This window comes from Mustela nigripes, chromosome 5 (genome assembly GCF_022355385.1).
Source record: "Mustela nigripes isolate SB6536 chromosome 5, MUSNIG.SB6536, whole genome shotgun sequence".
In the NCBI taxonomy this organism is placed as follows: Eukaryota; Metazoa; Chordata; class Mammalia; order Carnivora; family Mustelidae; genus Mustela; species Mustela nigripes.
This window is the reverse complement of record NC_081561.1, coordinates 58,204,776-58,217,073: the sequence shown is the minus strand read 5'-3', so window position 1 is coordinate 58,217,073 and position 12,298 is coordinate 58,204,776. Positions and strand designations below refer to the sequence as shown.

General features: G+C 47.2%; 1 protein-coding gene and 1 pseudogene across 3 annotated transcripts in view; one reads left to right on the top strand and one right to left on the bottom strand.

The window, feature by feature from the left end:
• The window catches only part of RUNX2 (RUNX family transcription factor 2), a 223,512-nt gene that overhangs the window by 121,430 nt on the left and 89,784 nt on the right, over positions 1 to 12,298 (top strand). The window lies entirely within an intron of this gene.
• Positions 6,794 to 6,854, bottom strand: LOC132018802 (U4 spliceosomal RNA; annotated as a pseudogene).

Here is a 12,298-nt window from a genome sequence, read left to right as displayed (position 1 = left end):
CTCAGGCAGCCCTGCCATAGGAGATAATCTAGCTGCTTCCCACATCTCTTTTGGGTTCTTAAAAACAAAATCAGTCAAAGCTCAAGGGTAAGTAAAAATGGACTTTGGCCTGGAGAGCTGTAGCCTCAGAAAAATTCTACTAGGGAGCAGGACTATAGTTTGGAGATCTGTTTGTTTTTAACGGGTTATTGTGTATTTTTGGTAAGTCCCTCCCCTTTGATAAGGTTGAGGGCCTGGGTAGAGTGGCTGCTCTCTTTCTGGCCTGTGCTATCTGTCCTCTTTGGCTTACCACAGTTCTAAAAGAAGGACCAGAAACCGTGAGGTGGAGATGCTCAGGCGCGGGCCAGTGGACCACGTGATCTAGAGAGAGAGGCCTCCTTTGAGATCTGCTCATTCTTACCCCTTTGGCATTATGTTCTGAGAAATCTTGGAGACCGCTAATTTCTAAGATTAGGAGACATCCTGAAAGCATGCGGGTGAGACCTAGGCCAGTGAACTTGTTTGCAGCTCTTTGAAGATGTATATTTATTTTTCCTTTTTTATTAGACATCTGTGTGGCTTTCAAAGGCATTGCATGGGAGGTGGGCAGAGTGGCTTTTCCTTTCTCTCCATCTTTGTCCAGCAGCATGGTTCAGGGCAAATGGCTTCACTCCTCTGGGTCTCAGTTTTTGGGCATATGGAGAGGCATCGGGCTAGACCTTGGCTTTGTTGACATTTCAGGCTGGAAAGTTCTTTGTGGTGTGTGTGTAGGGTGTGTGGTCCTACACATCATAGAAGGTTTAGCAGCCTGTCTCTGGCTTCTACCCACTAGATGCCGATAGCACTGCACCACTTGTGACAATGACGTGTGTCTCCAGAATGTTCCCTGGGAGGAAAAGTCGTCCCCAATCCAGAACGAGTGGGCTAGAGGCTCTCTCTCAATTCTTTGGTCAGGCTTTCTTGACAGAACTGGTGTGAAAATACACTGCTCATTATAACAGGATAGCCAGGGGGAAGACGGAGGGCCCTCCCCAGAGGTGGATGTGCATCAGCCTTTTCCAGCCCTTCACCTGCTTGTCACTCTGAGGTTGGGAGGTGTCATGAGTGGGGCTTCTGGCTTTCCTGTCTGCATGTCTCTTCCTCCTCACGTCCCAGGGGACGGCTCAGCTGGGGAGCTTTGTGAGGCCCTGATGGCTTGGCCATGTTCATCATGGCTGCTTCAGTTCTCACTGGAAACAAAAGGCGGAGAAAGAGAGACGTTTGTCCAGTGTGCCTGACCCCTTGTGCCCCCTGCCCCCGTATACCTTATCATCAGGCAGTGCTTTGAGAGTGGGCATTTCCTGTTAACTCAATCCCAGCCAACACTGGCCCAATAAACACCTCAGCTCTCTGCTACAGAGTTTATTTGGCTGGGAAATGGGTATTGTCATGTAAACAGGAAACCCCCTGAAGTTATTATCTACAGATGCGGTTGAAGAGCCACATGTTTATATTTATGGAATTTGAGAACAGTCTGAAAAGGCAAGGGAGGAGGTAGGGGAAGACCTTGTTCACAACCAGTGAGTGAGAGCAGGGTGTACAGATCCTCACAAGCCGGTTTCTCCTTCCTCTGGAAATGGGTGGCTGACAATCACGTCACAGCCAAAGCCACAGCTTGACTGATTCAAGCAAACAACCCTACCGCAAGTATCAGGTAAACTGGACAATCTAGTCACTTCCCTGCCCCAATCATTTGGAAATCATTTTAGAGACCAGTTCTAGGAAACAATGGTTTGGGGGTATCTACAAAGGTAGGAGGCTTAGGAGAAGATGATCATGTTACCGTCTCTAAGTTTTTCTGGGGACAACTCAACTGCCTGCCAGTTTTAGTGAGCCCGGGCCAGCTCGCCTGTGGGATGGCAGGCAAACTCCGCAGGGGCCCCAGGAAGGATGTCTTCTTGCCAGAGCTGTCTGGGTTTTGGTATAGGGAAAGTGCAGGTGGTGAGACAGCTGGACTGCCCGCCAGGGCACTGGGTTACTCCAATTCCTTTTCCGCCCACTTCTGTTCTTCCTTCGTTGGTTCTCCCTTCAGGACTGCAGAAGATGCTAAGGGAGGCCAGGTAGGAACCAATGCATGGAGAGCAGATGCTCTGTATTTGAATTCTGAGCTCTGAGCAAAGGCAAGGGAATCTCTCTCCTCCTTGTCTCCATTTCTGGGTACCCTGATCGGTCTCTCGGTGACTTCCCAGTAGACGGTACTCAGCTGGGAGGCCTTGGAAGTGAAGATGTTAAGAAGCTATGAATTCAGTTATGAATGTAACAAAAAACAGGGTCCACCACAGAAGAAAAGGGAACTACACTGAGGGCTGTGCGCATGCGTGTCCCTCAAGGGAGGTAGCGAGGACGTAGAGGGATGGAAAGGGATGACTGAGCAACCATTCAGGGAAAACTGAAGCGCGCACACGCACACGTACACGCACATATACTCCATACAGCGTTTACTTGTCTCAGGTGTTTTTCTTGCAAATCCTACAAAAGAGTACTTCATTCCATAAGTGGTGAAGAAGCAATTCTTCTCCGTATAGGTTATTTAGACAGAACAAGGGACACCGGATGTTCCCTGAAATGTCGGGAGTACCCTGAAGCTGACATTTAAGAAGGGGTTGTTATTTTTGTGAAGCTTTTATTTAAGAGCTTTTTTTGTGACGCGACTGGCCCTGCTGTTGAGACATGCATCACTCGTTGGAAAGCAGAAGGATCAAGTTTCTGGAAGCCCACTTAACTTTTGCTAAAACTTATTTTGTTTTGTTTTCTTATTTCGTGGCAATGATGTCTGGCCACTTAGTGAGGTTTTCTGGAAAACCTGCTTTCTGTTTTTAGCCAACACAGCTCACAACTTGATGGCTTCCCCCCCGCCCCCACCCAAGGTCATTCTGTGCCACTCTGTAGCCAGTAAGGAAAAGGGAAGAATTGCTCACCCACCCTGTCCCCTTCATTTTCATAAAGAAACCAAGACCATACAGCAAAATGGTAAAAGAAAAAAAAAAAAAAACTGAGGTGGAAATCTGGGGGGCAAGCAAAAGGTTCTTCCACACAAGCCCCTCAAGAAGTAGTTTTGTCTGCACAACATTAAATGAGACCAGAACCCAAAATTAGTAATGGGGTCTCAGGTGGCCTGTACTCCTTAGGCCTGAGACATTTCTCCTGGAGAAGCTGAAGTATCAGAGTGAGCTGGGATGTGGAAAACGGAAGCGGGATACAGCAGGCTGTGTGGAGTGAGGCAGTCAGGATCCGGTGGCTTTGAGGGAGAGGAGTACCGGGAACTCCCAGCTGCATGATGGACTGATGTAAACGTGCGAATTGATTCCTCGAAAAGAAACAAGAAAGCTAGCAACGAAACCCGCCACACGCATCATCGTGGGAGAATTAATACAACGGTTTTATGTTTAAATCTCCTTCGACATCATTTCCTTCCTAAATGAGGTCATTTATTTATTTTTTTTTTAGAATTCCATCCACCCCTCTGACAGAGCAACAGCTCAGGCGAGTTTCAGTTTCTGTTTCTGAGTTTCCCTGAATTCTTTTGCTCCCCCCCGCTCCCAAAGCAGAGGAGCCTTCTGTGGCATCCTGACATCTTCGGGGCGGGGGTAGTGGGGACACCTCAGCCCCATTCTGTCTTCTCTAACACTCATTTCATATTTCAGTCTTGAAAGTCACCCTGACCTTTCTTCTCCTCAGCCATGTGTGCTTCAAGAGCTTTTTTGTGTGCGGATTTTTTTTGGGGGGGGGGGGAGCGTAGGGAGTGTGAGTCCTTATCAAGATCTTCTTATTAGTGGTTTTCACAGATGAGAAGGGCAGAGATTATCACTGAGCGTGATCCTCCACCATGGCTTCTGGAACCTACTCTGTGCTCTCAGGTTGTGCCGGGCAAGATGGAGGGGCCCACTTTCCTGTCTTGTGGGCACGAGAGGGAGCGAGGAGGACCGGGAGGGAGGCGAGTGTGGAACTTTCTCAAGGAGTTAAGTGGTTAATAGGAACTCAGTTTTTTTTATTGGCTAATAAAACCTCCCCAGGTTTTTTCATATTATATGGTTCCTTCAGGCTCCCAGCTCCCAGCCCGATGCTTAAAAAAAGAAAAAAGGCGCAAACAACAACAAAAAGCTGGAACCTAACTACCAGGGCCGTCCCAGTCATGTTTACTTTTTCATTTCCGCAGTTGTAAAAAAAAAAAAAAAAACCTCCTCTGGTAGTTCAGTTTTATCACACGGCAGGAGCAGATCAGTGTTTGAACTGCTCCCGGGCTCCCTGCCTCCCAGGGTGAGGAAGAAGCCCACTCTTGGTCTCTGGTTCAGGGAAAAGAGGAGGGAACCTCAAGGCAAATGATGGATGCGTCGGGGAAATTTGGAAAAGCGGTGGGGGGAGGAGGGAGAGCAGATATTGAACTGCGATACATCTCTGGAATCCTGAATGCAAATGATCTCTGTCCTTTTATTGCCAGTGGTGCTGTTCTCCCAACAGAGCAGGATGTTCTTGTTTTTAATAATAGCCAGACCAGATGCTAAATTCTCCTCGGCAACGTGCTGTATAAGTGAGAAGGCAAACAGCTGATTCCTGTTAAGATGAACACCAGGAGAATAAGCCAGAAAGTATGAGAAGTCTCTGGAGGTTTTTGCTTTGTAAACCCCTGTTTGGCAGAAAGATCACAGAACCCAGGCTGAAAACACAGTGTGTTCCTCCTGCACCCGTTCCTCATCGGAGCCGCTCGCTGGGGGCCTCCGGGGCCTCCTGCCTCCGCCAGCCGGCCCTCTCCTGAGCAAGCCAGAGGACTGGCTCGCAGGTTCCCCCAGAGGGGAAGTCGGAAGCCCCGAGCCCTTTGGCTTTCATGACTGTAGAAAAATACGCATCAATAGGAGGAATTTTTTACTTGCTCCTTGCCATAGAAAATAGTGAAATCCTGAACATGAGCCAATAACTTTAAAATGGCATCTTTGTTCCATCTTTTTCACTCCCTTCTTCCCCCTGTCAGAGTCTATAAAACCTCTCGGTTATTATTTTGTTTTAGAATATGCCACACATGTAAGATGCTGCTTTCTTCTCTCCCAGGGAGCTGCCAGAGCCAGAGGCGCTGTGGGGGCTGGTGGAGGGGCCCACTGACCAAAGCAGGCAGAGACCAGTCCTTGCGCTGCTGCCGCTCAGGTCACCTCAGGAGGCTGGCCTGAGGTGGCTTCCGTGAGAAAGCAGGGGTGCCCTGAGTGAGGGGTCCACACAGCGCCCTCTGACCATCTCTCTCTGGGGCCTTGCCTGCAGGCCTGCAGGAGAGTGAGGGAGAGAGAAGGAAGGGCTGCGGGGAGCAGGTGGAGAGGCACATTGTAGTTCTAGAAAGTCCCTTTGCTCCCCTGGCCTCTTGACACCACCCTCCTGAGCCCTCCCCTGTGATTCACAAAGGGGCATGCTAGCTCCCCCTTCCTCACTGATTTCTTCTTCCCTAACTGTCCTCGAGGTTCACTTGGCCCCAGCCTCCCTGAGATGAACATCCTGGGGAGAAAGGAATGGAAGCAGATAATTTACCTCCTTCCCCCTTAGGATGGCACTGAAGGCCATTCTTTTAATTTCCGTTTGGGGGAAAAGTTGGATTTGGTACTGGTGGCAGGATCAAGTAATAACAGTAAGACTCAATATTTAATTTACACTGTACACTTGACTATAAGCCTGGTGCTTCGATTGGTATTTCACGTGCCTTGTGTCAGACTTCCCAGGAGCCTGTGAAGAAGTTAGTACTGTTTTTATCCCTCTGTTTTGGATGAGGAGACCGAGAATCAGACTGTCCCAGGGTTATACAACTATGAAAACTCAAGCCTCCATCTGCCCAATTCCAAAGACTACGTTCCTAAGCTAAAACTTGACATGCCATCTCAGTTATCATCCACATAATGAGAATTAAATGAGTTAACGAGATAAGAAAATGCCTAGCACATAATAGATAGACGGTACCCATTATTATTACTCATCATAATTAAGACAATTATATTAAAAAGCATAAATAAAATTTTCAGATCGGGTGAATCACCAAAGAGCTGGAGCACCAAGTGGAATAACTTTTTAGAAACTATTATTTTAGGTGGCTCAGTCAGTTAAGCATCCGCCTTTGGCTTGGGTCATAATCTTGGGGTCCAGAGACGAAGCTCCGCCTCAGGCTCCTTGCTCAGCTGGGAGTCTGCTTCTCCCTCTCCCTCTGCCCACCCCCCCAAATAAATAAATAAAAGTATTTTTAAAAGAACCATTATTTAAACAGTTTAAAAAATGTCACTCTTTGAGAGAGTAAATTTTAAGAGAGAGAGAGAAAGCACAGGAGAGTGTAAGTGGGGGAGGACAGGGGAGAGAGAGAATCTTAAGCAGGTTCCACACACCTCATGGAGCCTGGTGTGGGGCTCAGTCTCACAACCCAGAGATCATGACCTGAGCCAAAATCAAGAGGTGTACACTTAACCAACTGAGCTACGGATAAAAGGTATTATGGAACTTAAATCGGCAGTATTGGCTTCACGTAATGGGAAGTGGCTTTGGCGTCTGTCTCACCACCTGACAAAGGGGCAGCACTGAGGGCTCCCATATCTGAACTGGCATCATTAAGAGGCAATGCTGTGTAATGGAGACAGCTGATCGGAGGCCCAAGGCTTGAGGAAACCCAGCTGCAGCCTGAGATAGGATGCTGGTGTGTGCCAAGCTTTGCACACACGTGTCCAGCCTGGAGGATCCTGGGAAGGGGACATCCTTGCTCCCAGCCCTACATTACTTCAGTCTCTTTTGCTGAATAGGTGGGGCTTCTCCAACTTTCTTAGCAATAATCGCGCCTCGGATAAACCTCATTGGCTACGATACTGCCACTGCGCAAAGCTTCTCCAACTTTCTTAAAGCATTTTACAGACTATTTCCTTAAGTCCATCTGATATGAAATTGATATCCCATTTTATTGAAATCCCAGAGAACAGAAGTGACCTCTCTCCCTGTCGCCACTCTGCTTCATTTTTGCAAATATTTATTGAACCCCTACAATGGGCAGAGCAATAGGCTGGCAGGCTCCCCTCCACTAAAAAGCATATCAGAACGGGGTGTTTGGGTGGCTCAGTGGGTTAAGCCTCTGCTTTCAGCTCAGGTCATGATCTCAGGGTCCTGGGATTGAGCCCCGCATCAGGCTCTCTGTTCAGCAGGCAGCCTACTTCCCCTGCTCTCTCTCTGCCTGCCTCTCTGCCTACTTGTGATCTCTCTCTCTGTCAAATAAATAAAATCTTTATTTTTAAAAAAAAAGCATATAGGAAGACATCTTTGTTTAATTTAATGCCTCCCAATAAGAGGTGTTTGTCAGGACCTCTTTATGGAAGCAAATTCGTGAGAGCTTCAGATTACCAACAACAGAGATTAAAAAGTTAGCAATTGGTTTCTAGAGAGAATTTAGATGGTTTTGATTTCTGCTTATAGCCAATTTCATTTCCCATTTCTCATTTCCGAAAATACTCAACGTATTTATAAGGCACTTGGCATCTATATTTAGTCATACAAGCCTTTCATTTCCACCACAATATATGGGAGGCTTGGTGTTTAAAGAGTGGGTGATTTTCATACAGGCAAAGGGAGAGGGGCCGCTCTTCCATTTTCTCTTCCTCGCCGTAACAGCCGCGCGGCCAACCATGCTTGGAGGGATTGAGGTATGTTTTGAAAGGGGGAAGCAGAGAGTGGCAAAAAGATCTGGGTTCCAGATCCTTAACCCCTACGGACTAAATATGTGACCTTGAACAGGCCACTTAACCTCTCTTGACCTCCTCCTTAATAGTGGACAATAATATATTACCTGCTAGATGGCATGTTAAGAAAGTATGTAGTAACTCTTACCTGTAGATGAGGAGTGGTTTCTAGAACACAGAAATTATGAGCAGTTTTAAGAGGTGCCGCTAGAGTCTGCCTAGCATTAAGAGAGAATGAGGTCCATTGTTTCTCACAGAATTGGCAAAACTGACCATTTTGTAGAGGGTGAAGAGACGGAATCCCAGAGAGGTCAGATCACTTACGCGAGGTCACCCTGAAATTGAAGAGGGGAAGCCAAGTGTTGAACCTCTACTTTTGAGCAGCTCCCATCCTCATTCTCTGAAGAATCTTTGCTCCTTTATGATGGCAGTGTATTCCTTCATGAAGCCCCAATGCTTCATTACTTTTCTAGTTTTTATGAACCGATTTTCACTTGATAGAAACTCAGGCAAGCTGATTCTGTTAAAAACTTCGTATACTCATGTAAATAAACTTCCAGCATACTGATTCCATACCATGCTCCAGCTAACCATATTGAAAGACACCTGTTATATATTATTTCAAAAACAAAAAAACAATAAATTTGTACACCAGGACTGACTTGGTGAGTGGAGCATTAAGGCTAAGAACATCCATGCCGTTCCTTCCTGAACAAAGATGACCTATCCCTTTAGTGGACAAGTAGACAAGTAAAGGAAGGAGGTCCTGGCCTTGTTGTGGTCAGGGTCTTTCTCTTTGCTGTTTCATGGTCTGACTGTAGGGATGGGGCCACACTCTTGACTTCCTTAACATGGTATCCGAGGCCTCTCAACAAATGAAAGCATGGCAGCTAATCTTGAAGAAAGAGAGAATTTTCATCTCAATTTTACCTTTTATTTGCTTATTGAGTTCCCTACAACCGACCTCTCTCCTCTTTGCAAGCTACAAAAGGAAATCCCATGCCAATGGGGAAATGATGGCGCACACAGGTCTCGGTATCATGTTAGCGGACAAAACTGAGTGGTTCACCATCTGACCCCTGATTCAGGGTAGACATAACCATATTGTGTTAGGCGATGGCAGCACAAGCCATGTGCAGGGCAGGAGGAGGCGGAGGGCTGAGAGGAGGGAGAACTGGTGGCCTCACTCCATCCCTTGCTGGAGAGAATGGTGAGAGAGCATCGTTGCTTTGCCTCACCATCGGCAACTGTCATCTGATCTTCAGGGAGGGGCTGCGTTTTTATTCATGCAATAACCATTGGAAATGATAGAAATGAAAATGAGTGAGACATATCCCTATCCTCAAGAAGCTCACCACCTTCTCAGAGAGACAGAAAGATAAACTCTTAAGTGACAGTAGAATGGAGCGGTGCCACTGTAGAGATGTGAATGGAAGCCTGGCTTCCCACCCTCTCCCCCGCCCCCCCAAAAGGAGGTAGTGACTCCTGGCCAAGCAGGAAGATGACACTTGAGCTGATCTGGAAGGATGAGTAATTCTTGGTCTTTTTGGGTCTGCAGCCTTGCGGGTTTTGGCCCCACATCCACCCTGGAAGTAGGCAGACCACCCCCTCCCACCATGGAGATCCCACTGACAGTTCTCCAGAGAGACAAAGAATGAGATAGTGCCCCTGGGCTCTCTGGTGTTCCTTAGCATGCCCTATCACACTTCTACTCTGACGATGAGCAAGAGGGATTCTCAAAGAGGTTAGATTTGGTGGTGGGGCGTGGTTTGGGGTGAGCGGTGTCGGAGCCTTTGTGGGGTATGAGTCATAAAAATGTTGAGAGGGCTCAATGTGGCTCATTCAGTTAAGCGTCTGACTCTTGGTTTCTGCTCAGGTCATGATCTCAAGGTCGTGAGATTGAGCCCTACGTGAGCTCCATGTTGGACGTGGAGTCTGCTTGGAATTCTCTCCCTCTCTCTCCCTTTGCCTGTCCACCACTAAAAAAGCTTTACAAAATGATGAGAAGTGACTGCATAAGATATCAAACTTTCAGAGTGTAGGTACATTTTATCTAACTGCTTATTCACCACCAACGACCATGTGCAGTGGAGTCTGGATGAGTGAGGGTGACTTTGGTACATAGGGCCTGTTGGCATTCAATAGGGAAGGGTGACAAGTACAAATGGGTGGGATTAAGTTTATGTTCTGGATGGTCACATACTCAAAGAAAGGAGTGAGAGCTAGGCCTGTGACTGACCCTATGCTAAACTTTAAAGCAGGATCTTGTGGTCTTCTCCACCCACACCTCCAGCCGTCTCCTTTGGAGGCCGGCCCTTGGCCCTGTCTCTCTCCCCAAGGCCACACCAACTAACCCTGCACTGTGGACCTCCCCTTTTATAAATGAACTTGCCCTGACCCTCACCTTTGAGCAGTCAGTGTATTTGCATTTCAAGGGAACCTTGAACCTCACTTCCAAAGCCACATACTCTGCTCGAAGGGCAGAAACCTTCCTTGGGAAGCTTTTTCGAGATCCCTCACATCCCATCCTGGGGGCCACTGCTGCCTTCTTGTAGGCTGCTCTTCCTTGTCGAGCTAAAAGCCAATCCTCCTTTTCTTAATCTCTCTTTCTCTCTCTCTCTCACTCTTGCTCTCCCCCTTTCTCTTGGCCAAATACCTTCTCCAGACAGACGCTTTGAGGTAACAGAGGGTTCTTCCTGTCCTCCACCACCACAGGTTAGAATGAAATGTAGAAGAGTTCTGGTTCTACCTGAAGCTCACTTGAGGAGCCCAGCATTTATTTCCGTCTCTGCAAGCGGTGGTTTATTGATTAATGGAATCTTTATTAGGGTTATTAGGACACATAAAACACACGCACATGCACATAAATCCATCTCTACCCCTCCCAAGCCCCTGGCTGGCAAAATGAGTTCTATTTCCAGCCCTGATATCTTGCCAGTTTGTCATTCTCCGTCCTGGCCACATCAGCTTCCATCGGGTTTGGGTTTATTGGCTACACAGTGGAGTTTATGTTGTCATAGAAATTAGCCTTGATGGACAGGGATATGGCCGGGGGATCAGGAGAGGTCAGCAGCCTCGTGGTGTTGGCATGGCTGAGATACTAGGGTGCCTGGAGCCCTCTCCAAGAAAAATCAAAGCTGGCTCACGGCAGCAGCAAACAAGCGCAACGAGACCCTCCTGAGGGACGGGAGCTTGGACGTGATTGTGAGCCGTCGAGTTCCCACTCCACCCGCCCGCCCTCCCCCCTTCCTCCCAGTCCTCCCGGTGCCCCCCGGTGCCAAAAATCCTTCCCCGTGCAATGAAGGCAGGGCTGGGAGGCCTGAGGTTAAGCCTCTCTCTTCTCCAGTTCGTGGTTAGCTTTTGCAGGCTCTTGGCTGTTTGACAAAGTTGGATAATAATTCAATATTTCTTACTGAAATACTTGACCTTATTGTTAGTTTTTGTGACAAGGGGAATTTAAAGGAGCTGCAAAAATGCAAGCAAGTGTGGCTGAAAAAGGCCAGGGTAGGCCACTGAGCAGTGAACAGTTTCTTTTTCTGACATCTATAAAATTTAGGTGAAAACAGGTCAACATTGATGTTGGCAAATGGGAAAGCCAGTTCTATTGTTAGCAAATGAACTTCAGATAGAAATGTAAGTCTGGTTCAATCAAAACCACGTTTGGTTTTAGACACCAGCGATGTGCTTTCTATTAAAAAGGGGCGGGGGGGGAGTTATTTATAGAGACACACAACGTAAAAATATTTTTTGGCCCAAAGGATCATTTTCTAAATATCAAATCAACTTGTTGAAGTACAAGATGAGACCACTTTCATTTTCTTTTTAAATTTGTAGGGCATATGCTCCCAGAATTCTCTCTTCTCTTTATTTTGAATTGGCAAGGGCTGTTGAAGATTAAAATCGTATATTAGGAAAACCCGGCATTGCCTGACGTCGGGACTTGCTGGAGACTGCCAGCTGGTGGCTGAGAAAGAAATGAAGTTATAGGATTCAAATGTATGGCTCCCTGGATTTGGCCAGAGTATTAGAATCCCTTTTATAAGCTCCACTCAGGAGTCTCATAAGACAATTTTGAGCTCACAAAGGAGGGACATAAGAGAAGTTCAGTCGCTTGCCAAGTCCAGATCATGGAAGGTCACTTAATTTTAGCCTACAGGGCAGCTTGCTGATCTTACTTTCTCTCTGTCCTCAGACCATCTGAGATCCTTGTCCTGCTGGGAGCTGGAACAATCGTCGCAAGACAGAACCCCTTCTTTTTGCACAGCCTCCCACCAGCAAATGAGGAGACTGATGTCCAGTGTCAAATGTAGTTTGGTCGACAGGATTCTGGAAGTGTTGACCCTTTTTTGGGAAAGCTTTTTTTTTTTCTTTGAATCGAGGTGAAATTCACATAACATAAAATTAACCATTTTAAAGGGCCCTATCCGTGGCCTCTCTGCACACGCTCAGTGTTGTACAATGCTACATGTCATCACCCCAGACAGAAGCCTTGTACCCATTAGGCGGTGGCTCCCTGTCCCCACCTCCAGGTTCATGTTTGAGTACAAGTTGGTTAGCTCGGTTCCCACAGAGCGTCATTTTAGGGCTTCATGATTTTAAAT